Consider the following 25,888-nt stretch of genomic DNA (forward strand, 5'->3'; position numbering starts at 1 on the left):
TTTTATTTTAACATGACTCATTCAACTAATGCTTTAGTACATACTCACATATAAATATTATTGGGCACCGTTAAAAAGTGCTTTCATCTTTAAACTAAAATATGATGTAGAAACAGTATTTTAAGAAATATGTGTAAGGAGAGAAAACAAAGATTTGCATTCCTCAGTCTTATTAATGGCAAGATCATATAAAAATGTTCTTTATACTTTAATAGTTTTGCATGAAAAAAAATCAGTTTGGTGTTAACATTCTGTATGTCTCCCTGAAGTATCACAAAATTTAAAAAGTAAGCACAACTAGTGAAAACACCTTATCTTAATTTTCTCACATCAGTATAAACATATATGGAATATAAAAAATGCTGGATGGTGCAGTAAAGTTAGAGTACATCTCAACTTTTAGAAATATTTGGGTGCAATGTAATATGATCAAAGGAGACAAAAATTTTAAAGTCAGGGAGATACCTAGCTAATGCACCAAACTGCTCTCCTTGTTTGACTTTATTTTCTTTGTAATCTAGTGGGATAAATTTTCACTGAAAATGGAAAACAAAGATATACATATGTTGGCTTAGTTCTATCAAATACGATAATTTGCTGATAGGCTTTGGACAATGCAGCACATGGGAAACAATGAGCTAAGCACTTTTATAGACAAAACATTTACTCTTCACACAAACCTATAAAATGTCTACTTTCTTTTTTTCTTTCTTTTTTTTTTCCCCTCAAAATGTCTGTTTTCAACCAGCTGAGTTTTTAAAACTCATTAGGCTCAATGACTTACTTATGGTCATATAAATAGAAATAAATGGTAGGGTCGAGACTGAGTTCCAGGTCTCTCTACCCAAATCCTGTGTGTTTTGGCCCATTTTGTGATGATCTTAAAATGTTCCATGAGTAAATGCATTTCCTTCATCATTCTCCTCATTCAAAGCAATTTGTGTGCCTGAATTACTTGCCATGGATTTTTCAGTATGTCAGAAGCTAGTTGGCTGCCATAAAATATTGTGGTAACAAAAGCCACTGCTCTTTAGTCAAATGACTCATGTCCACCTGAACTATAAGGAACTCTTTATACAAAATTACTTGGTGTGCATCAAAGGCAGACTTCTCACTTCTTCGCTGAAGAAGTGGTTCTGGAAGGAGCTTTGTCCCTAACTTAAGGGATGCTCTTCTGTCTTGCATCCATATGCCCTTCCCAATCAGATTCATTACTTCACTGTCTCCTCAAACTGTAGCCTTTTCATTGAAAAAATTCTTCCTTGTGGAGACTGTCCATGCTATCCCTCTGATGAATTCTAACCCAAACTCCAGGCATTTACCGAGACTTCTTTCACAGATTTATTTCCCTGAGACATTTCAGGTTCCCTGTTGACCATGTCCTTTCACTCAAAGTATGGCCCCAGATATCTGACTTCTTTAGGTAAGTTACATGCTTGCTTCCCTTGAAGACCTACACCAAATTTCAGTATTTTCCCCATGCAAAACTTCAACTAGCTCTTTTGCTAGCCTCATCCTTAATTCTTTATACAACTAGCAATTTAGAATCTGACTGATATGAACTTAAGTCAATTAATACCAGGCATTCATAAATAATACCAGTATAGTCTTATCTTCATTTTGTAATATAAATCGATGCCTTTTTATAGGACTTAGTGAAGCTCCCTGTATTAGTTTGTTCATACATTCAATAATTACTTAGCAAGGACCTATTATGTGCCAGACACTCTTCTAGGAGAGCATGTATGTGTCTTATGAATCACAGTATACCCAGTGAGTAATACTGTATCTTATATGTAATAGGTCAGTTGACAAGGTTTGCTGCTTGGCTAGGTGCTAAGAAATTTAACAGTAACATCCTCTGACCCTCCCTGCAGTAATCAGATTTTGATCTGATTTGTTTTTCAGATTTTGGTCTAGTTTGCCTGTAATTAAATGTTCATAGAGTCCCGAATCATATCCATAAGTGTATGTGATTATCAGTGCAAGATATCCCGTGCTCAGTGATGCATATTAGTTATGCTAATGCCTCCATCAAGTTCTCTGGGTCTTGCATGTGTCACTTTCCCTCTTCCCAGGATTTACCTCTTTCAATGTGACAGGGCAGCTTTAAAAGATGAGAACAAAAGTGCAAGTCCACTTACTAGTTACAGAGTGAATTCACTTTGTGGCGCGAAGAGACCCCTGACATTGGACATGGGTTGGACAGAGCTGGTTTCTGCAGCCATCAGAAAGTATCAGCTCCCTCCATCTGTGATGTCGGTATCATCTGGTAATTCACATCCTTTGCTCCTAGTACAAAACTGTAGCTAATCTGAGGAGAACAGGGCAACTGATGTTTCCCAGTGTGTGTTCTGCTAAACACCCACCCCAAAAGGTATTATGAAAAAGAAAAGGGAGGAGGTTATAGACTTAATAATTTTTATTGTATATTTAATATTTTGGAAAACACCCAGAGGGGACATGTGAGCTGTCTAGGTTTCTTTGCTGAATAATTTCTTAAGGCTTTTAACATGCCAGTATTAACTGTGACTCTCCAAGAAAGGGGTATAAGGTTTAGTGTTACCCAAATGTATTTTGACTGTGGAACTCTTTATTATTCTTTTTCTCAGAGCATCTCTAAGAACAAGTGTTCAAAGAAACTTGGAAACTCTGCTTGAGGACTCTGAAACAAGGGCCACAAAATGCATACCATGTATCAAGAGGTTCTCTGAGAATCTGAATCCAAGCTATGTTGCTAATATTACATGGCATAATATGTAGCATGAAGTAATTATTGTGAATTAAGGATATGTCTGTATTTTCATATTTCACTGATGAGGAAACTGAGATGTAGACAATACAATTAGATTTCCCATGGTTTCTCTGTTTCTTTGTTACAAAACAAAACAAATGTTACAAAACAAACAAGAAGAACCTAGATCTGTCTGACCGAATCTGACAGCCATTCCCCTATACTGTGCAATTGTCACTGGCTCTCCCTGGGCATTCAGGATAGTGAAATACTGTTAGTCTACACTCCTCCTGCTCACAGGCCATAGCAGATGTACAACCAAATCCGAGTTTTAATGTCAGTGCGGAATTAGCCCTTGAGGTGTCACAGAATGACATCAACTAAAGAACTTTCCCAAGAGTTTAATTCACAGCCTCCTTTCTTGCCCAGCTGGGAGGATTGGCTTTGGAAGCGACAGCAGGTTTAACCACCACTGCTACCACCACCTCCACCAAAGCCACTGGTATTTATTATGTGTGGGGTTTGAAAACAAACATTTATAGGGGCGCCTGGGTGGCTCAGTTGTTAAGTGTCTGCCTTTGGCTCAGGTCATGATCCCAGGGTCCTGGAATCAAGCCCTGCATCAGGCTCCCTTGCTCAGCGGGAAGCCTGCTTCTCCCTCTCCCACTCCCCCTGCTTGCATCCCCTGTCTCGCTGTATCTCTCTCTCTGTCAAATAAATAAATAAAATCTTTAAAAAAATTTATAATTATAAATGCTTTATCACATTTAATTTTTCCTCTCAATCCTATAAAGTTGGTAAGATTATAAAGAAACAGATTCACAGAAATTAAACCAATAACAAAAAGTTAAATAATTAGTAAACAGAGGAGCCAGAGATCAAATCCAGATCTGATTGACTGCAAATCCCACAAGCTTTTCACTAACCATTTTGTCTCCAAAATCTACACAGATAATCCCTGTATAAATTTCTCCCTGGGGCATGAATGGCTTGGGGCATGAAAGTGCCATAAATTTTCTTTCTCTACAAATTTACCTATTTCAAAGCTGAGCATTGTGTTTTATTGTCATAATCTGGGAGAGAAGAAAACAGGGGAGTCAGCATCCCGGCAATTCTGATAGAATGCACCTTGACTCTGCCAAACTCCAGATCTGACCTTTCTGTGTGCTGAAGATCAGCATGGAGAAAGGGATTTATTTGGAGCTGTTACAGCCCTGGCATTTAGGCAACCCTGTAGGAGTTGCTGCTAGGTATGTATTTTGTAGGAAATAAACCAATGATGGAATCCCCATAGGACTGTTTCCTTCTACACCAATCCAAGGTTTTAAGTACTATGGGCTTATTTTACTCATCAGGCTAATTATAAGTGATTTGACACTATAATCTGGAAAATTTTTTTTATTTTTTTTAAGGGTGGACTCTGTGGATAAAACATTCTTCTTCTGATTTCTAGAATATCTGCTTTTATGGCTTATAGGATCGATGATTTTTCATTTTTTTTTTACATTTCACAAAGCTTCTAAGATCTGAACATAGATGATGGTGAGCAAAAGATAGAGTTCAAATGAAACTATTCAGGAGGTCAATAATTTAACACTTTCAGAAAGTATGTAATATCAATTCTCACACAGATCTCTAAGATAAATTTCTTCATTAAAAATCTATTAAGAGTTAGAAGGAATTTATTAAACAAATTATTAATATTTCAGGGTTCTGCTAAATAGCAAATTAAAACAAAGCTAAAATAGCACAGGAAAAATATATTTCATGATTAAAAATGAATTTCCACTTGACGATGAATTTTACCAAAGGCTAATTATTTCTCAAATATTTCAGTTTGAAATCTTAATCTTTTTTTCCCCATGAATTAAATAGTAGTCCCTTTTTTTTTTTTTAATCCAATACTTGGGTCATGTGTGTCTTTCTTTCGTAAAGAAAGACACACATATACACTTATTGACCATTTCTATTGACTATTATCTTTACAAATGCAAATCACCACAAATTATAGTAAAAGAGTAATGCTCACTTTTCTTCCTCTTGGTCACTGTGTATAACCCCTGATAACCTTCAATTTACCCTTGGTATTTCAGTTTATAACAGTAGGTGTGTAGTCTATATGTGTAAATAATAAAATGTTGAACAGATGACAGTGTTAAAGTTTATAAGATGTGCTTTATACCAATTCAAATGAATTTGACCAATAAACTTAATCAAGTATGGCTTTGTCACAAACTACTTTAAAGAACCAGCCTTTAAATCAGGTAAAATCTTTGGTTCAACTTATTAAAGACCTGTTAAGTGCAGTGACAACATTTGGTTCAATTAGTAACAACATGGTAGTATGAGGGCTTCTAGGGGGGTTATTAAGAGCCAGTCATTTGAACTCAAACATTTTGAAGTATTACTTTATACATGCAGAAACAATGGAACTTGTTTTTTTTTTATTGCTTTAATCCATCTATCCATTATATATGTGTCCATCGAGTATTTCTTGATATCTTATAATAAAATACTGCAGATGTCTCAGAGGGACATTAAGACAAAATTCTGACTATTTTCAAAATAGCTGATGGATCGGTCAGGAAGACAAGCGAAGTCGGAGCTGCTGATTTCTGAATTTTGTCAGACATGGGGCTATAATAGACCATAGAAAACAACGTGTGGCACAAGTTGTGTCATTTTAAGAGACTCTTGAAAGATAAGAAGAATATGGGTATGTTGAGGACCATATTCTAGAATGGAGGAAATTGCGTATTATCTCTAGGAGGACAACAATAGAAGTAGGTAGGATTCTGGACACAAGTTGTGAATTGAAGAGTATCAATAGTTATAGAGAGGGTTTAGGATATTTGACGTGATCGTAGTGGCCTTGTTTAGAATGTGAGATGTTTATCGGAACACAGGGGAGATTATGACAAAAACCCTTTTGATAACAATTAATATGGTACAGAGCAGAGATGGCATTGGGATTGAAAGAGAAGGGACTATTATGACAGTTACTGGCAACGTTCCAGCATAGGCTGCTGAAAACTTTGCAGGAATGTCAAAGGAAAATGAAGCATAAAACAGTGAGTAGACTAGATTTTAAAGTCCCTTCTAGCCAAAAGTTAGAGAAGTAGATTAGTACTCTGGGCTTCGGGTCCCACTCTCTAACATGCGTGTTGGTTCCACCACTACTGACTATGACCTTGGACGAATTACTCAGTTCTCAAGTTCTCCATGGTTTACTCATGGGTAAAACAGAAGTAATTTTAGAATCCATTTCATCACATTAATGTGAGATTTAAACAGGGTGGCATCTATGAAGCCATTAGCACAGGGCTAAAAACAATAAAGTCCTTAATAAATGTTTGCCTGGTGGGGCACCTGGGTGGCTCAGTTGTTAAGTGTCTGCCTGGAATCAAGTCCCACATTAGGCTCCCTGATCAGCGGGAAATCTTCTCCCTCTCCCACTCTCCCTGCTTATATTCCCTCTCTTGCTGTCTCTCTCTCTGTCAAATAAATAAATAAAATCTAAAACAAAAACAAAAACAAGAAACCACAAAAAATAACCAAAAAAACACAAAAAAGTAAAAAATTAATAAACAAATGTTTGCATGCACTATTATTCGATTTCTAGACATTAAGGTTCTGAACTTTTTTTTTTCAACAGAAAGGGGAGAAAAATGGGTTAGGTAGGGAAAGCAGTGCTGAGGTAGAATTCATGGGATTTGGAAACTCATTTGATCATTAAATGTAGATCAAACTGGGATAGAGGACCAGGAGAAAGTAGCAAAAACTAAAAGTTTTGGGAATGTATAGCTATGAGGATTGGATTGCTTCTCTATTAAAAATTAGAAAGGGAGGTCCCCCTCCCCCCAAAAGAGATTTTTTTTCCCTAAAATTTTCTTCTGTGAATTGACAAAGTTTTAAATACTTAAATTTATGAATTAAAAAATTATTTTTGTGAACAGAACTGTTTTTAAGTTATTTGCTTCTAATTTGAGGAAACAATCAGGCATTTGACTTTTTTCCATTTGAGCTAAAAATCTTAGACAAAAGTGATCCTTTCAACATGCCACAGACACTGAATGAACATTCTGTACTTAGAGCAACAGCATAGACTAGTGGCAGGAAGGAAGATCGTAACTTGGAGGTCTGGGACACCATGTACTTTTTCATCATACCTAAGGCCCGTTTTTAAACTACAATTAGAACAAAATAATCTAGAGCTGTGGAAACAGACCAATTAACAAACCAAAACTAGTTTAAGGGCTAGTTATTTTAATAACATAAATCATAAAGATCACATACTCAAATGTGTTAAAAAGTACTTCTTTTGCCTCCAGTTGAAAACTTCAGCTATTTTAAAGAAGTCATGCATTAAAACCTTTATTAGCTTTTCACTTGTACCATGGGTGATAATGATGTCATTGAATTTTCTTATCCAGATAGGTGTTGTGTATCAATGACTGAACATTTGTGTGCTCTACAGAGGGAAACAAAGTCTACTAAGACCCAGATCCTGAATTGAGAGGTTTATAATCAAACATGTATACAACTGAGACAATATGCACAAAAGAAATAAGGGCTAGTTTATTTATCTAAAGAGCCATGGAAATGCAGAGGATGAAGGGATTAATTAAACTTTTGGGGGCACAAAAATCTTTGCAGGATTCAGTACTCAGGATATTGCCTGGCACAGAGTAGACATTCAATAAACATTTGCTTAATACATGATCTCTAAATATATTACTTTCTCTAACCTTCGTGGTTTAAAACAACCATTGTTTTATTTTTCATGGGTTCTGTGGCTGGGAGTTTAGAAGGGACTCTGCTGGATAGTTGTGACTCAGGGTCTCTGTTGGGGGTACAGACACATAGTGACCAGAGCTAGAGAAGTGAGAGGCCCCAGCAGCTGAGGGGTCCTAGACATCCCTTTCTCCCTGTCATCTCACAAACTCTACCCGGTTTTTTCTTTTGGGTGCTAGTTTAGTCTCCTTCACAGCAGAGTGGCCTCTGTGCAACTGGGCTTTGTACAAGCTTTTAAGAAGAAGTATTTTCATTAATAAAGCAGAAGCTTCATGGTCTTGAGCAACTTGGCCACACTCTGTTAGTCGAAACAGTCACAAAGCCAGTCAATTTTTAAGAGGGCACACAGACCTCATCTCTTGTTGGAAGTAGTGTCCAAGTTACATCTAAACGAGCAAGCAGGAGGGAGGTGTTGTGGCTACTTATGAAAAATAAAAATCACAGCAGTGCATTCAGTATTAGTTTCTAAGCTTTGTAGTAGTGGTCTTATAGAACATTCTTTTTTGCCTTTTTTTGTTGTTTTAAGGAAGATGTCATGAAATACAAAAAAAAAACCTTAGAAGTGGATTTGGAATCAGAAGTCAGTATACATTACTTTTGAAACTCTCAATTTCTACTCAGTTTCTCCTAAATGCATATTCTTTAATACGTAAAGCCTTCATTTAAGTTGTGTCTATAAGACTGTATGCTAAGCATCAGCAAATTAAAGAACCTGTTTAATTAAGTCACTACCACAACAAAAAATTAATCTATGATATCAACTGTCTGGCATCATATAACAACAACAACAAAACAAACAAACTGAAACAAAGAAAAACAAATACACACACACAAAAGCAATCCCCAGAAGCAAACCAAGATAAAACTTACCACATGTATAATTTACTTTTCACTTGTCAACAAGTTGCTTTGATATGGCATAGAAGACAAAGTCTTATTTGAAAAAGAATACATCTCAGATTTGATTTTAGCAAAGTGTTGCATGAGGGTTACAACTAAATGGGTTTTGTTTTAGCTCACACGTAAAGAATGTCTCGAGTCCAAAAGCTTTGGGAGACACATGGTATATTTCAGGCCAGTAGGATATCACCTGATGCCCCTGAACAGCATCCTTCCCCTCGTCTACTTCGTATGTACCTATACGAACTATAGGAGCAATGAAAGCCAGTCGTATAAATTACAATACCTCTAATGACTAGAAGCATGGTGGTAATTTCTTGCGATCATGTGACCACAAATGCCATTTAGTGGAAAATGTGAAATAACAGATGTTTCAGTAATGTTGTCTGATTTCTGGAACTTCTACCTCACAAAGGGAGATGTCAACCACTGTATGTGTATTATTGGTTTTTAAACTGGAAAGGTAGCAGAACATGTTTTCAAAGTGGACTCCAAAATGCTTTTGGGATTATGAAAATTTTGACTTCTAAAAAACATACTTTCAACATTTTCCTTTAAAAAATTAAGTAGCACATGTAAAATTTAAAGGTTTTTAAATATGATTTGATTAGGGTTTTAGGACAGGGAAGCAGTCTGAAAAACTATTTTGCTCTAAGTTTATTATTATAGGTATGGGAAAAGAAGCTTATTAAAGGAAATATTTTGAAAATGGCATCTGAATATAGACACAGCTGATATAGAAAACAAATTTTTATGTAAGTCATTATTAAAATATTTAAACATGAACTACTGTTTAAGGTATAATATTGCTACTGGAATCTGAAGGTTGTTTGTTGCTGAGAAACTGGGTGCTGATTTTATTTTCAAGAGGTTTTTTGGTTGTTATAAATATCTCATAGCATCAACAAGAAATAATAGCTCAGCATCTATCTCTTCAGCTGCAAATACCTTTTCAGTTCATTCATCTCCTTCATGTGTTCTGAGCTGCTAGATTCAGACCTGGGGAAAAATATTTTTCTCTTTTTCTGCAGTATTTCTTGCTTTGTTTTAGTTACCTCAATAACTCTTTCCCTTTGTTCTACTTTGGAAGGCACAGCCATTAAAGAAGTTCACAACTTATATTTTCTGTCTGAGACCCAGAAAAGTTTCTCAGCATTTTCTCAAAGGCACATGGGTAACCTTATCACTTAAGAAATTCAGGCCTAAACTCCATAATGTTTTAGCTAAAAATAAGTATCTGATTCCTTTCCCATGGCTTCAACAACCTTCTGGGTAGCAATGCTGGGTATAGAGAATCATGGAATGTAAAAATCATAACTAAAATATTTGTTCTGGCTCATTCTATTGGTACTCTCATTTCCCCCCCCTTTAGAGTCATTATATACTTTCACTTTCGATATTAAAAAAATCAGTATTTTTGACATTAAAACTCAGATTTTAACAAAAAAGGGGGGGCCCCAAGGTACCATCTAAGGAAAACCTATCCTGCCCTCCAGCCCCTCGCCAGAACAGGTCCTAGACCTGTGTGCCCTGAAGTGCTCCCCGTCACATATATGGATATGTACATACTGGGGGCCCTCATGGACAGGCTGGATGTGGGAGGCAGCTGGCTCAAGAGCAAGTATCAAAATAGTTTTAGAAATGACTGTCCAGCCCAGCACAGGCATTAGAAAAATACTCTTTGCAAAGAAAGGTGGGAAGAATGGTGTGTAGAATAGGAGATGGCATACTTGCTAGCCTCAGCTCTTTTCTCCTTGTGGCGCTGGGCCCCCAGGGTAGCCAGTCTGAAGGGGCTAGTCTGAATCTGCCCCAGAGGCTCCGGACTGAGTACTGAGCCCACATCCTGAGGCTGGGGTGGGCAGATCTGACTGGAGCCCACAGATTAGCAGGTATTTGTTCAAGGGAAGGACCACGCAAGAGCCAGGGATGCTGGATCCCAGCTCCCAGTGGGGCAGGTGGCTGGTAGCTCTGGCGTTCCTCATTTGACCGAGATGGTGCAGGCTTGAGCCTCTTCTTACATTAGGTTCCCCAGATTCTTCTCAGAATCCTCAGAGAAGCCCAGGAAATCTTTCATGTCCTTCATCCTACCATCTCCTGTTGTGTCCAGGTGTGGTGCAGGCACTGGTGGCCATGTGCAACAGGATGGCCTCTGGTGGCTCTAGGGCTGTCTGCTGCCTTGCTATGGACAGGACCAGGGCTCCCATGGCAGCTTCATGGGGCCAGCATGATTCCCGGGGTCCCTTTGGCCTGGCTCAGCTTGGGTGACTCTGGGAACCTGTAGCTGGCATGGGCGGGATCATGCAGCCTGCTAATGTCCAGATAGGTGAGCAGCTCTGTGATATTCTGGGCACTTAAGGAGAAGTGTTCAGATTCCGACTGGGAAAATCGGGTAAAAGACTGGACTCTGGCATGTGAAGACGCAAAAGGAAATGACGCTGATGTTCTCCTTCCAGATGCGAGAATAGTCGTTCTGCGAGCACAGGCTAGGTACAGAGAAGACATGGATGGCATTCAGGTTGGTGAGGCAGGCCTGGTAGGTCTTCGTATAGGCCTTATAGGCCACAGTGGCAAAAGCAGCCAGTGCCATTTTGCGCAGGCAACAGTCCTTGTGGTGGGTCTTGACCTTGAACTCGGCGCTCACCTTGGGCATTGTGAACACCTTAAACTGCTCCCCAGAGGCAGTGTGCAAGGCATGGTCGCCCTGTACGTTAGGGCCCTGCACCAGGTCCGGTGACGCCACCCAGAAGGCCGGCAGCATGATGTCATGCACATCCTGCACCGCAGATGCGCAGTGCGTAGATTACACCTCCTTGCTGGCTCCTCCCACCGTGCCCGCCTTGTTCCCGCCGTTTGCACCGCCATCGCGTAGGCAAACGTGTAGCCAGAGTGCGCGCCACACAGAGTGGGCTGCATATCCAAAGAACGTGTCAGGAAGAAGAGGCAGCGCATAGGGCCGGAGAGGGAGTGTTCAGCCAGCAGGGCTCATTGCGGGGCTGCATGAGCATCACCATCTCGCCCTCGGGGCGGGCCTGCTCCACCCGTGGTCCTCCTTCCACTTGAGGTGAGCATTAGCTGCCGCTTCCTGCCAGAGACAGACGCAGCTTTTCCTGGTGAATGGTTGCACAGGAAAGACTGGCACAGTGACCTCTTGAGCACCTTCGCTCAGGAGCATAGCCCCTCGGTGGCCAAGGGGTTGTTGCGGCTGAAGGATGCACTTAGCCAGCAAAGGGCTCTTGGCACTGGTAGTTAAAGAGGCCATAGCCATGACTGGTGCAAAAGGCTACAAGGCTCCCGAGGCGTCATTTGAAATGGAGCATGACGGATATGACAGCAGCTGGCAGCAGACACTGAACCAGCACAAAGGGCTGGAAACCAGAGGATGAGAGCTCAGCCACTGGTGGCCCTAATATGTGAAGCCCTTGCAGTCCCAGAGGAGGACCATACTAGCCGTGCTGACCACCTGCTCTAGTGGTTGCTTAGCTCCAGCATCAACACGTAGCCTGCAGCGCCTATCACCACCATCTGGGCTGTGCCACAGACTCTGGGCGCAAACTGGAGAAGGGTGACCAGTCATCTCCTACCTGTGACTGGCCAGGCTATGGAAATGCTTGCAGTTCGCCTGGAAGAGGATATCTATGCTAAGCCTCTAGTGTGGCCACAGTGCCATGGCTGGAGATGTCCTAGAACTGTACTGTATGGTCCTCACTGCGGGTCAGCAGCAGACCTCATCACCATGGCTCCTAGACCAAGTTCTGGCCCCTGGTGACAGACCAGCTCAAGGTGCTGGAGGCTGGCTGGGGGCGCTGCAACTCGCCAGAGCTTACAACATGGGCCCACGGCTTGGCGGGGACATTGGTGGAAAGGGACCAAGCAGGTAAGCCAATGGGTATCTCTGTCTTAATGCTGGATACATACAGAAGAATAATTTTTCTATATTTTAATTTTTTACTTTTAAGATTTTATTTATTATATGACAGACAGAGATCACAAGTAGGCAGAGAGGCAGGCAGAGAGAGAGGAGGAAGCAGGCTCCCTGCTGAGCAGAGAGCCCGATGCAGGGCTCGATCCCAGCACCCTAGGATCATGACCTGAGCCAAAGGCAGAGGCTTTAACCCACTGAACCACCCAGGCGCCCCTCTATATTTTAACTATACCATTTCTCCATAGGTTATTTAGCTGCCACAAAAAAACATGCTGGGCATCCAGTGAGCATTTGGGCCTAAGTCTTTATTTGACACAGAAGCTAGATACAAAGAGAGTTGGAAGAATCAAGAGTATTCAAGATGGATTCTACCTGAGCTACCCATACTATGAAACCTGGCCTAGTTCATACCAACAATAGTTGTTATATCTACCAATTTCTAAGTCATTTTCATATTAAAACAGTAGTTGAGGTATACCTATACCTAAAAATAGGTATGCCTATACCTAAAAATGCCTTTAATCACTTCTGTGTTAATTTGAGAGGAGAGTTTTGCAAACCAGGGAAATTTAATTTTAGGATTCCATTCAGTTAAGCCTAGAAAGAAAGGAAGGAAAATTGGAGTTTTGGGTTTTGCTTTGACACCTTATAATACAATTAGGGCTTTTAGGACCAAAGGGAAGTGATAACTACAGAAGAAAATGATGACAATTCTAACATTCAGTAGATTAAAAGGTTTTATGTATATTACCAAACTCACTACAGTAGCTGTGGAAATAAAGGAGGGAGGAATTTACTGTTTGTGTTTTATACCTATGTCAGTAGTATTAAATGATTAAAGAATACATAAACTTTCTTTTCATCATCAGTGGTTTTCTTTAAGGAAGTTTTTCAGGTAAGCATCCTAGCATGTTCTGTTTTCCACTTGTTTATCATTAAGTTGTCATGTTTTATTCTTTGTTTCAACTGGGTGATGTTAAGGGATTGATGGTCCAGTACATAAACAAACTGATGAGAGGAGCTAGAGAAGACACCAGGAGGCTCATGACGAAACCTTTCTTACTGACATTTCCCTTATGAACACAACATGCCTACAAGCTGTTACTGAATCAAGAGTATATCACCAAATGGAAGTTTGAAATTGACCCCAACCCCGACATACACACACATCCCAGGTGCAAAAATCCTGCATGGAGTTGACATCTGTCTACCACTTCGGTTCCTAGACTTTGTCACTAACTTCACCAATGTGCAAATATAAGTACATCTGCTTTCTAAGAAAGCTCCTATTGAATTACAAATACTACACTATAATTTCCAAGTTAGCACAATAATCCATAAACATTAGCATTGCTCCCAAGCTATGCTGAGTATACAAAATAAATCATGAGTCACAAAATATTTGCTACAAAGCCAAGCCCATCCTTCACATGAACAATTTTCAGAAATCCAGACTTATGAGCAACACTTGCTTAAAATTTTTAGAACTTTTCCTGCCCTTTGAGACCATCCTTCAGCATCAGGTTCAGCTCCTACAATGAACGGAACACAAAGCTTAAAGATGAATAAGCCTAAATTAAGATAAATGATCAGATTTTCAGTTAATAGTTTGGAAGAGCATACTGAATAAAATGTCATGTTACTTCATTTTCTGAGTTCCAGTTTTTGCTTTCTCGTATATCCAAACACATACATACACAGACACAGACACACAGACACCCACTTCTTGACTTCTCTTGACTTCTCTAAAAAGGGGTTCACATTCTGGATTCACTGATTTTTCAGGGGCATAACCAAAACTTTCTCAGTCAGGAATTTTAAAAGTATATCTTCTAGGAGCTCTAGTCATTCTTATCAGATTTCCTTCTACATAGACATAGGTTCCCTTTGATAGTCAGGTTCAGCGTGAACATATTTGCTATCAGGTAGATGTCAACATGTTTTAGTTTTATTTTTTAACAGCAAAACAGCCCAGATTTTCTTTGTAATTTATTCCTGGTATCAGTATCATTCCATTTTCTCCATGCTGCCCTTTTGAAGCACATTTAAATCTTCCTTAAAATATAGTGAGCACTCTTCTAGAGAATGCCTCACTTTATTTTAGTTCCTTTGATTTGCAATGCATAGCTGTAGCAATACATTTCAACATATTATTTGTTTTCATCACTGAAGCTCTTTGTTGCAAAGAGTTCTCAGAAGTTTGCTTTTTGGGCTAACTTCCTAGATTATCCTGTTTCTACTCAGAACTCTTTGCCTTCTGACTGCTGTAATTTACATACAATTTAAATTGTCTTCATTGTATTATATTAGGGGTTGGCCAGAGAAGATTCTAGGTTTTCAAACTTCTGTGTACTTACTGCATTAAGGGAAAAAAGGGCCATTTCAAAGTAGACGCTTAAGACCAAATGGGAGCAGGGCAGTGGAAGAATCCTGTGTGGTGTTAGCAGTGGTAGTGGAGGCACAGGGATAGGTACTGTGGCCAAGGGACATTTCATGCCTAAAAGCAAGCCCCTGATAATTTTGCAAAGAATGTCGTATTGATGCTGCTCTAAATGCTTCTTATTCTTTCTCAACTGAATTCATTTCAAGTCCAGTAGAACGGGAGATGTTGCTTTTTCTTGGGGAGCCAATCCATCATTGCCCTGAGCATGCCAGAACGGGTGCCAAGAAATGGTAGAGTTTAGATTCTACTTCTGGAAGGATGACATAACTTGGTAACTTCCTTCCAAGTGATCTTTTAGGTAACATGTCTTATAAATCTCTCATCAGCTAGGGTAGTTAAAAAAACAAAAACAAAAACAAGAAAACAACTGTGGGAATAAATGTATTGTCCTCAGTGACAAGTGTTTTGACCACTAAACCACTTCTAAATTCTCAAGATGATACATTTATCTCTCTCTCTCTCTCTGTGTGTGTATGTATGTATGTGTGTTTTACCGGTACTTAATGCCGTGCTGCCTGCTAATTTAGTTTCATCTACAGTCTTGGAATGATTTCTTTTCTTCCAAGATCCAAGTCATTACTGTGAATAATTAAAGAAGCAGGGCTCTACCCTCTTGGTAACATCTTTCCCCCTTGAAATAATCCCACTGGTTGACACTGTTGTGGTCATACTTGACCCTTCACCTGGTTTTAGGGCTTGTTTGCCAGCTATCTGCCTAGTGCAGCTCTGTCCTTCCAGCACTCACTTTTCTCGCTGAAATGTTTCCTGACAACCTAAGTGTACTATTAAATGTTCATGAAGTTCCTCACCATGTTCCTCCTTTGTGCCAATTATGTATCTTGATTTAGTCTTTTGTGTCTATTTTTTCTTGACTTACCCAGACTTTTTTTCTCCAGCAAAACTGAATCTGTATAGCAGTATCTAGTGTCCTGTCCAGAATGTTCTCTCCCCTTTCTTTCAAGGTGTGAGTTTAGTGCCAGACTTTTCCTTTTCCATTCTGTGTAGACATTCTGTGACACCTATTGTCTCCATTATTTCTAGAAGATGCCCAATAAATATTTACAGAATTGAAATATGTCTTTCTTTCATTAACATATAAGCTCCTTGGGGACAGGGACTGTGCCTTAGTGCCCCTTGCGTTAGTGCATGTGGCATTAGGCATTTTTAAGACTTGTTTTTTGGTTCACAGATTTTTTTTGATAAGTTTGAGAAACTATTTTGCTTGAGTTTTTTTGTTTTTGTTTTTTAAGAAAGGTCAGATTTTTTATTTATCTTCTATTTTAGATAGTAATTCCTCAGGGGGACTCAGTTATTTCCCCACGATGTCACTGTCCAATGTCTGGTTCCTGTAAGCTTTCCTGTGTGTGTATTTTCTAGGGGCAAAACAAGCCCTTGTCCAGTCTTCTACTCTGTAGAAATAACTGAAAGGGCAGTAATGTGGCATTTGTTAGATTTTAAAAATGGAAGGAAGGGGAGGCTTTTAATTGTATGGGAAATTTAATTAGATTTAGACTAATTAAATTCATTTTTTATATTAACATGTTCACAAATATTATTGCATCTCGTTAGATTTCATTCTTCCAGCCTTACTGAACAATATTCAGTAGTAGTTTCAGATTACAATAAGTTCATTATGAAGATAAGGTGGAATTAGTGTAGGAAGCTCAGCTGGTTGAAGGGGTCTGTACTTTAATTACTGCAGAGGGTGTGCATATTAATTACAACACAAGTGATATTTACTGTACCTCAGGAACATATGACAGGGTAGAGATACTGACAGCACCAGCTAATAAACTCAGTATGATAATGAGGAGAAAAGACCATAAAAATAGAAGGAAATAAAATTATTCATAAAGTATATTGATCCCAAAGTAAAGACATTAAGCTCTGATGAAGGGCAACAAAAGGGAAGCTCCTCACTTTATCAAACAAATAACCAAAGTAGAGAAATGTTAGCAGGGAGACAGATTGTGATTATACTGGTCACATGATCGCACTCCAGAGAGTACACGGGAGCCATAACACGGGAGATTTTTAATAAATCAGCAGAAAGCCATACTGTCACCTGCAGGAACTGAGGTCTCCGTGGCTAAGGACAGCTCCACAGAGAAGTCGAATGTGCCATGGTGTAAACTGGAAGGAACCACAGGCACACAAAATTTGGTATAAGAGCCATGGTCTCCTCTGAAAAAACTGAGGATGCGCCTAAGAATCCTATTAGAATTACTCTCAATAGCAACCTGGGGGCCCTCATCCACTTTTCCCTGTCCTTAGAAATCACCAACTCTGATTTTGAGATGGTAAAAGGGAACAGTTGGGGGTTGGTTGGAAAATTTTTCCCAGTAAATGCTCAATTACTCCATGATCTTGTCTGAGTCTACACAGCCCAAAGGAACGTTTGAATTTTGGCCTACAGTGATTAAAGCTGAGATTTGCTTTCTTTTCACATGGGCCTTCCAAAGAAATGGTCATTTCTTAAAACAATTATTAAATCAACTACCAACATTTACAAACAAGCTCATTTCAGGGAAAAAAAAATGGCTAAAGTGCTAACTCTTAATTTACATCAAATAATTACTATAGTCCAGTTTCTGCTAAGTATTTGTAATTTTCGAGTTTATTAGTCAAAATCTGCCACAAATTGTGCTTGTAGTTGAGTTATTATTGATAGAAAGTATATCAGTTACCTATTTAACACATGGAATAATGATGTTGACCAAACTCTTAAGATTACTCTAAGTTAATTTTGTGAGGAAAACATTCTGCTGTAGGTATATATATGAATGGTGATTTTAATATATATTGGAAATATATGATATATATTGTACCTATGAACTTGAATCTGTATGTAATAGAATATGCAGTTCTGGTTAAAACACCTCAAAAAAATAATAGCAAACTTAGAGAAAATGGAAAGAAGGGCATATGTAGGGCAGTGTCTAATCTGAGCCTGCATTTTGGTGACACAAACAGAAAACAAAAGCAGAGATTGTTCATTTTGGCTGAAATCTATAAATTCATCAATTGGAAGGGTTGGACTTCGAATTACAGATTGAAATTATGGGAAATCTCACTTTGTAACTTGGGCAAGACAAATAAGATGAATAATCAACTCACTCAATTCTGAATTACTTTGATTTACACATCCTGGAGCAGAAGTGAATCTAGTCCTGGACACCATCATGAAATGGGGGTGCCATGTCTGTTTTCCTGTACGTCCATCTCCCCTTTTCAGTGCCTTACTCTAACCCAGTATTCCAGTGTTTTTATGCTCGGCTTTCTTTCCTTTGGTGGAGGGGCTGAGAGGTGATTTCACTCATATTAAGGTGAAATATTTCCAGGAGTATTTTTATTTTAAGAGGACAATGTTTCATGTAAGCTTATGTTACAGCTTGACTATTAAATGAAGTATTTCTGTGTAAGTAGAGATCTACCTGAAATGACTCAAATGTATCAAGGAGTTATAAACATGACCCACATGAAAGGCCAGGCATACTCAGAATGTGGGAAGAAGAGGCGGTAATTCAAGTTTTATGATTGGTATTGTTGTGGACTGTAATATTTTCCCTAATATATGTACACTTTTTACAATGTTAAGACACAAGGCTATAGCATTGTACAGTACCAGGGACATGGTAGATAGGTGTTTGTTAGATATTTACTGAACGAACGAATTAACAAATGATTCATTTACTGAACAAATGAATAAATGATTGAAGGAGTCCACCTCAGGGGTTGTTTCATCAGTCCTTGAAAATTACTGGTGGTATTTCTGTTGTACCTGGTGAACTGAGTGCCCTTTGTAATCCTGGCATTTGGCTTTGTGTGCTAGCAGTCCCTAAGCACCGCCTGAAATCTGAGTGCGGCTAGAGTGGGTTACCACTGTTGAACGGCTCCACCCTTGCTCTGTGTTTGGATGTAAAGAATATAGGTGATAATGGGTTGAAATCTGGAGCATGAAGTCATCTGTACTTTATCCCTTGGGAGAGATTTGATGGTAAATATGAATACCTTTAGGGGACTTTCATTTATCAATATGCTGATACATGTTTTTTTTTTTCCCCCAAAATATCCTGATACTTGGAAACAGAGGAATGGTTTTAGGTGCATACCAATTATATGTAGAGATGGGAAATTCCAAGCCTATTGACCCCTCCCAGCTTGGATTTAGACTGAACTATTTATCAGTATTAAAGTATCAGAACACGAAAGAGGCACAATAGAGGGAAATACGTAAAATTTAGCAAAGTATAGTTTTGATTTTCTACCAGTGTTTCATGGGTTTCTGATAAGGGGCTTACTTTTCTTTGTCAGAGCTTTAAATTTTTCCTGTTACTATTTTTTTGTTTCTGGCCCCTCTCACAAGGGTCCTGCTGTCCTTAGGGCATCTCCTGTGCCCTTAGCTCCTTCCCTTCCCTCAGATGTGCTGCTTCAATGATCTATAGCTCATTGTGCATTATTTTTCATCCTCCTCCCATTGAATTTGATTCTGATATTTGTTTCTGCAAATATTACTTTCTCTTTTCTACGTCTCTACTTTAATGGCTAATTGTTTTGGAATTTGACATTCTGAAACAGTTCTTCTCTTTTCCAGCAAAGGAAGAGTTGAGTTTGTTGAGAAACAATTTGGGGACATCTATCAATGTTGACTTAAGCAAGAAGGGTAGTTCTTAGCTTCCTTTATTTCTTCTTTGAGTAACAAGGAGGCAAAGACTATCAGATCTAGTTATTAAATAGACATGAATTCTAGACACGCTGTAGAAAGCAGAGGATTTAGGAATTACAGTATCAGTGAGATAAAATAGGAATTAGACTATCAGTGAGACAAATAGGTTATATCACCTAATGATTGGGGTAACTAGCCTACAACATCAATTAAGGAATTTATTATTTTTATATTTGGAATATATATACGGGCAATCTTGTTGCCCTTTGTTGGTTAAAAATAAAAACTTAAGGTTAAACAAAATAGATAACATTTAAAAATATATTATACTTGACCTAATATGTTTTGTAATTTCTGCAGTCACAGACAGCCACAAAATTCTTGTTTCAACTATACAAAAAATCTTGTCAGTTGTTGTTACAGAATGTCCCCAAAGCATTTGAACTTAGTGCAAAGTTTAATTTCTTTAAGCACCTCAAGCTCCAAGTAATTTCATAAATTAAAGCTTTAAAAGGTTAAGTTTCTGCTGTAAACAAATTTATGTTTATGTATGTTGATAATTAGAAAGAAGTATTTTGTGAAAGTCTGAGGAAGTAAGATTGAATAGATAATTAAAAATTGCAACATTCTAATCAATAAAAAAGATGGATATGATTGTTCTTGCCATTCTATTTCTTGGACCTTGTAAATCTTCATAAATCCCTTTCCTCTCCCCCCTCCTTTTTTTTAAGATCATGTTGTATATTCATTACCACAAAGTGAAAGTCATGGTTAAGGTTTTCTGTAAGTCTTAGACTGTGTAGCTCCAAAGAGTGTGTTAAAATAGCAATTCATTGAGAAACCTCAAAAGTGCATCTTAGAATAGTATTAACAGGAATAAGAGAACAGAAAAAACAACCTGTGATGGAAAATCACAAATCTCTTAGAAATTGTCAAATTGATCAGCATCACTAAGAACTATTGAGAAGACCAGAGGACTGGGCTTGTTCTTTGATTTAACAACAAATATCAAAACAAAAATGTTTGATTTCTTTTGGGAAAGATCATTTTTTTCCGTTACCTTTTCTGAAACAATCCTCACCCTCTGTTCCCTCATTCCTGTTACAATTAGTCATTACCTACTGTTGCTTATGATTTGTTGGCAGTCTCTAACTGCAATCTGTTGCTTTGTGACAGATCAATTCTTTTAGCCTACAGACTCATTCTTGAATTCAGCCAAAATTAAAAAAAAATAATAATAAATATATATATATGTGTGTGTGTGTGTGTATATATATATATATATATATATATATATATAAATAAAAAGTCACATTGCTCTGGCTAATGTGGCAGATCATTCTTTTAGAGGGTGCTCTTAAAGGGACACCATTTATGAACCCTGCATGTATATAAAGGGAGTGAATGACATTAAGTGACTCCCCTATGGGGCTCAGGTTCAGAGTCCATCTGTATCGACTGTAGAATTCGAAGTATGTTCATTTACTAGCGTCATTTTGAAAGGAGACAATTTCAGAGCAATATTTTAGTTAGAGGAGTTGCTTCTGAGCCTACTGAAGAGAATTTGTAGAAATCCTGTTGTTTATACCCACACACATATAGATGTATACACACACCACTGAGTTTAAATAATCCCAGTAAGATTCATATTGCTCAAGTTTTTCAGCAAAAGAAATTATAGTTTTCTTGCAATCAATTTAACAGTCAGAGCTTTGGTGTAGCAAAATATATGCTTCGTAGCCCTTCAAAATTTACGCAGTTTGTACATATAGATACATGCTGTATATATTTTGAAGTGATACGTATGTTGAAATTTTTCCTCACTTAAAACCATGCTGCATAATTGATTGGAAGAGTTACTCTCATCACAGTCTATTTTTTGCAGCAAAGCAGAGGCTATTTGAGATGCCTGTGGTTTTTTTTTTTTTTTTTTTTCTTAAATGCTTTACTTTATTGCAAGGAGAGGAAAAACTAGTTATTATATAGCAAGATATTATTCATCGTTGGTTTGTTTTGTACAAGGCTGAATTAAGTAACATGGCTACATAACAAGATAAATATATTAAAAAATATTTTCTCCATTAACTTTTGGTGTCACTGTTGTCTGACTCAGTGAGACCCTCTTTGGGGAAACACACACACACACACACACACACACACACATTCACATGCTCACTGACATTTTAAAAATATGTAATCCCTTGAGTTTGCTACTTTACAGACCCAAGGAACAGCTTGCTTCTCAACATTTCTATATAATAAGGTCGCCTCAATCACAAGGCCACAGCTGCTAAATTAAGAAAATTGGTGGGCTATTGAGGAAAATACTATTGAACCAAAAGGCAGATGTTTCACTGTATGTTCTACATTGGTGAAACACCCTCAATCTGTCAGTATGCATTTTCTAAAAGCATAAACTAGCCACTGTCTTGGTTCCTGTTTTCATGTTGAATTTGTCAAGGGGCCCCCTTGTTTGGCTCCTGGAAAACTACCAACTTTTCTTACTCTAAAAAGAAGACAAGGTGCTCATTCATGAGAAATTACTCTAATCACGTGAGAAGTACCTCAAAAAATCTTCAAGCTCAGTTTAGAAGGAGGCTCTAGGCATTATGGTCATTATGCAACATTCCAGATGAAACCATGACAGCTGACGCAGATTTTAAACGGTGGATCAATACACAGGCTACTACATAGCATAGGCAAGATTAGGTTGCAACATGCTTGCATTTTTAGTCTAATCATTCTTTTCACCAATTCCCTTTATGAAGAAAGGGAGGAGTCCTTAAACATACAGATATGGAAATTAAGAACTGAGGATGTTACTTCAAGTAACCAAGGGATATCGAAAGCCACAGCTTTTCTATACTTTGTTTTGCATCATTTGGTTGCATGTAACTGCATTTGTAATCATTTAGGATAATCCTTGTCAAAAATTATGAGAATTTTCATTACAATTAATTTTTCTACAGTTTTATAATTTCTACAGACTTAAGACTAGAAAAAATTACGTGAATGCACTAATTCATTGTAACATGTCAGATTAAAGTTTACTTTTAACATGGCATCATTCTACTTAGATTCTGAAGACTATCAAATTATTTGGATTATTCTAGATTTGAATAAATAGCAGAAAACACACAGAAACGAATTCAAACATATTCCTTTGTTCTGGAAAATTACTACATATGCCTCTAGCTGCCTAGTATCTGAGGTTCTGTAAAAGGAGATTTTTTTTTCCCTCCCAGTGTGTTTTATCCACCATTTAAAAACACATTTGAAATATATTGCAATTGCGTGAGAAGTGACATAAATACATTTGGTGATTAATATTTATTTGATCAACTGTGAGTGCAACAATATGACTTCTAATTTGAAACCACACAAGCTTCCTTTTCAGCAATCCTGCCTTTCAAAGCCTTTCATTTGCTATATCACAGGCTGATCTTGGAAAGAGAATCTGTTCGATGTACTTTTCCCTACTCCTTTTCCAACTTGAAACAGGAGAGTGGGCATTGAGCCGCATTTCCAGGTGTGCCATATTGGACCCTGTCAAGTGTGCAAAGGGCTGCGGAAACTCTTCGACTCTTGGCCTGTGGGTGATTCCTGAGAGGTTGGCCTGCTAAAACACATTCCAGGGTCTATGTATTTGAAGGTCTGTACATACATTATCTGCTACGTATAAACATGCTCACACACATTTTGTAAAATGGCAGAGTGGATGTCTAGAGAACATCTCCCAACATTAAGCAGAGAGCCTGTTCTATTTCGTATTATTATTCCTATTGTTTTATCTCTGTCCCCTGTGCGCGTGGTGCCTTTTGTGACACTTCGGCTGTGATGAGATGGGCGGGTGAGCCGTTTCCTCCAGAACTGGAGCCAGCTGGTTTGGAAGACTGGCAAACCCTCAACTCTCCCTCCATCCACCACGCTAGAGATTGACTTTATTATCTGCCGGAGCTCCATGCCATGCCCAGTTTCCAGGGGCCCAGGATGCAGGCACAGAGCACAAGCCGATTTGCTGTTGTGTGTATTTTCATTTAGGCGTAACCTCAGGAATTGCCTTTTCACAACAACTACAGAAAAAAGTGAGGGTCATCCACTTCTAATGCTGGAAACCCTGTGATAATCTGTTCCATGCATTCAAATGAAAATATGACTTGTTGGCAGAGACTAGCATTATAATGTAAAATCCCATATGCTGTTATACAGTATGTTGCAATCTGTTTTACGGCTGCCTCTATTCTAACGAGTGAATACTGCCAATAAAGCAATTGAAGATAACACTAATTGCTTATTTCTGTGATCCATAATTTTTATGGCTGCCTTATAGCTCTTTAGTCAAATAGATGCTTTTTGGCCTTTAAGATCTAGAACTCGTGTACTGTAGCAATTGAAACTGGAAATGTACATGCTGGCCTGAGAGGCTTTTCTGTACTTGGTGAAGAGGAGGCAGCATTAGAATAATGGAAAGATGTGGAAGAAAATGGAAGTCTTAAGTTGGCTCTAACAGGTAACCACTAGATTTTATTAATATTTAGGTAACTTTAAGGAAATACGTAAGTGCAGGGCTGTGGATGACACTAAATGAGGTCGTCAGGCATTGTTAGGCCTCGTGTTTTCTGGGGCCTGGTCGACACAAAGGGGACCATGGAAGACGTCATGGTTATGTGAACACGGCTGGTTGGAGACAAGGCTCCTGGGTTTCCTACGTATTGGCAATATGACTGTGTGATCTTGAGACAGCGATTCAACTTTTCTGAGTTTAGGCTCCTCTCAGAAACGCCGTGATGACTAAGAGGATGGGAATATACTACTGAGTGGAAAATACTGGCCTCATGTAAGGGATTGTGCTGGATCCCTCTTTGGGGCCATCATAACATGTTTTTTTGTGAACACACATAGAGAAATCCTAAACTATGCAGCATTTGTCCAAGAATGTACCCAGCTCTTTGTTTTTCAGAGTGGAGCCTGTGGACCAGGAGCCCTGGCCTCACCTGGGAGTTTGGTTAGAAATGCACAATCACTGGCCCACCCCAGGCCTGCTGCTAAGACTCTTCCTTGTATCAGAATCCCGAGGTGATGAGTATGTACAGTAAAGACTGAGAAACCCTGACAGAGTCAGCCTACCTTGTGGATGAGCAGGATGTGATTCATCAAGGTGAAGCGATTCACAAGAGGCCATGCAGTGTGTTCAGAGCTAAGCCAGGACAAGAGAGCCCAGGGCTTCTGACTCTCTTTAATTCATGCTGCCTCCACCTTAAAATAAGCAATGGTTAATTTCATTGTGTGACAGATTTCAGGTTAACCGCATAGGCTCAAAAGTGGACAACATATTTACAGCTTAAAATAATGTACTACATGGTGACTAACATAACATAATAAAATAAAAAATAACAATAAAAAATAAAATAAGGTAAGTCAGAAAAGACATCGGTTTCTGCTTTACTTGGTCAGATAGTGAAAATAAAAATCAAAGCAAATAATAGGTTGTGTTACTGAGCTTAAATTATATATGAAGAGTGTCTAGAATACCCAAAGATTTCTACTTATGAAGTTCTGTAGATACGTTCACAAATTCTCAAATTAAAGAATTTAAGAATATGCTCTGAAATTCAGATAAAATACATGTGCAAAGGTCACAGGGTCCTAGTATTCCATTTTTCTATTTGTATCCAACTTTCTAGCTACTATAATCTCTTGAATAGGAAAAAGAGGTAGTTATGTTTAAATAAGTATTTATTTCTCCCATTCCAACTCAAATACACAGAGTGCTATGTCCAAATAGAGGTGCAAAAGGATTTTACAAACAACAGCTGAAATATGCTGAAAATTCCCTGATGAGATATATACACTAGGTAAGCAGTTCTGAGAAATAACACTTTCTTTAGTTTAACCATTCTATACATATATTATATATATATGTATATATATATATATACACACATATATATAATCATATATGCCACTGTATACATTTGCCAGTGTGTTATTAGACACAGTGGCAATGGTTTTTTACATGTATTATGAGCTGAGCATTGCAAACCTATGTAACTTATTATCCCATTTAATCTTCACTACAAATCTGTGGGGTACTACTATTATCCTCATTTTAGAAATGAAATGATGACCCTCAGGAAAAGAACTTACCCAAGGACACACAGCCAGCAAGATGAAACTGGCTGAGGAATAAAAAGTTTATCTTCCAAATTAATGTTGTGACTAGTGAGTCTGACTTTTGAATCCTAATTCCTTAAATTCTGATTTTATTATATCTTTTGTCTAGATGTGAATTTCCACCATAATTTCGTGCCATGAGGCTGGGGCAGTGTTGACCTTTTCTGCCTTTGACACCAACCACTGGAGAGGTGAAAGAGCCAGTGCCCCATGTCTCAGGAGTCTGGGGCTGGAGTTGTCTGAGCCAGGGAAGGA

General features: G+C 38.3%; 1 pseudogene; it reads right to left on the reverse strand.

Moving 5' to 3' along the window:
* Window positions 1-10,406: 10,406 nt before the first annotated feature.
* LOC116877099 overlaps window positions 10,407-25,888 on the reverse strand; it is a 17,195-nt pseudogene continuing 1,713 nt past the window's right edge.

This window comes from Lontra canadensis, unplaced genomic scaffold, assembly GCF_010015895.1.
Source record: "Lontra canadensis isolate GAN:19392208 unplaced genomic scaffold, GSC_riverotter_1.0 scaffold50, whole genome shotgun sequence".
In the NCBI taxonomy this organism is placed as follows: Eukaryota; Metazoa; Chordata; class Mammalia; order Carnivora; family Mustelidae; genus Lontra; species Lontra canadensis.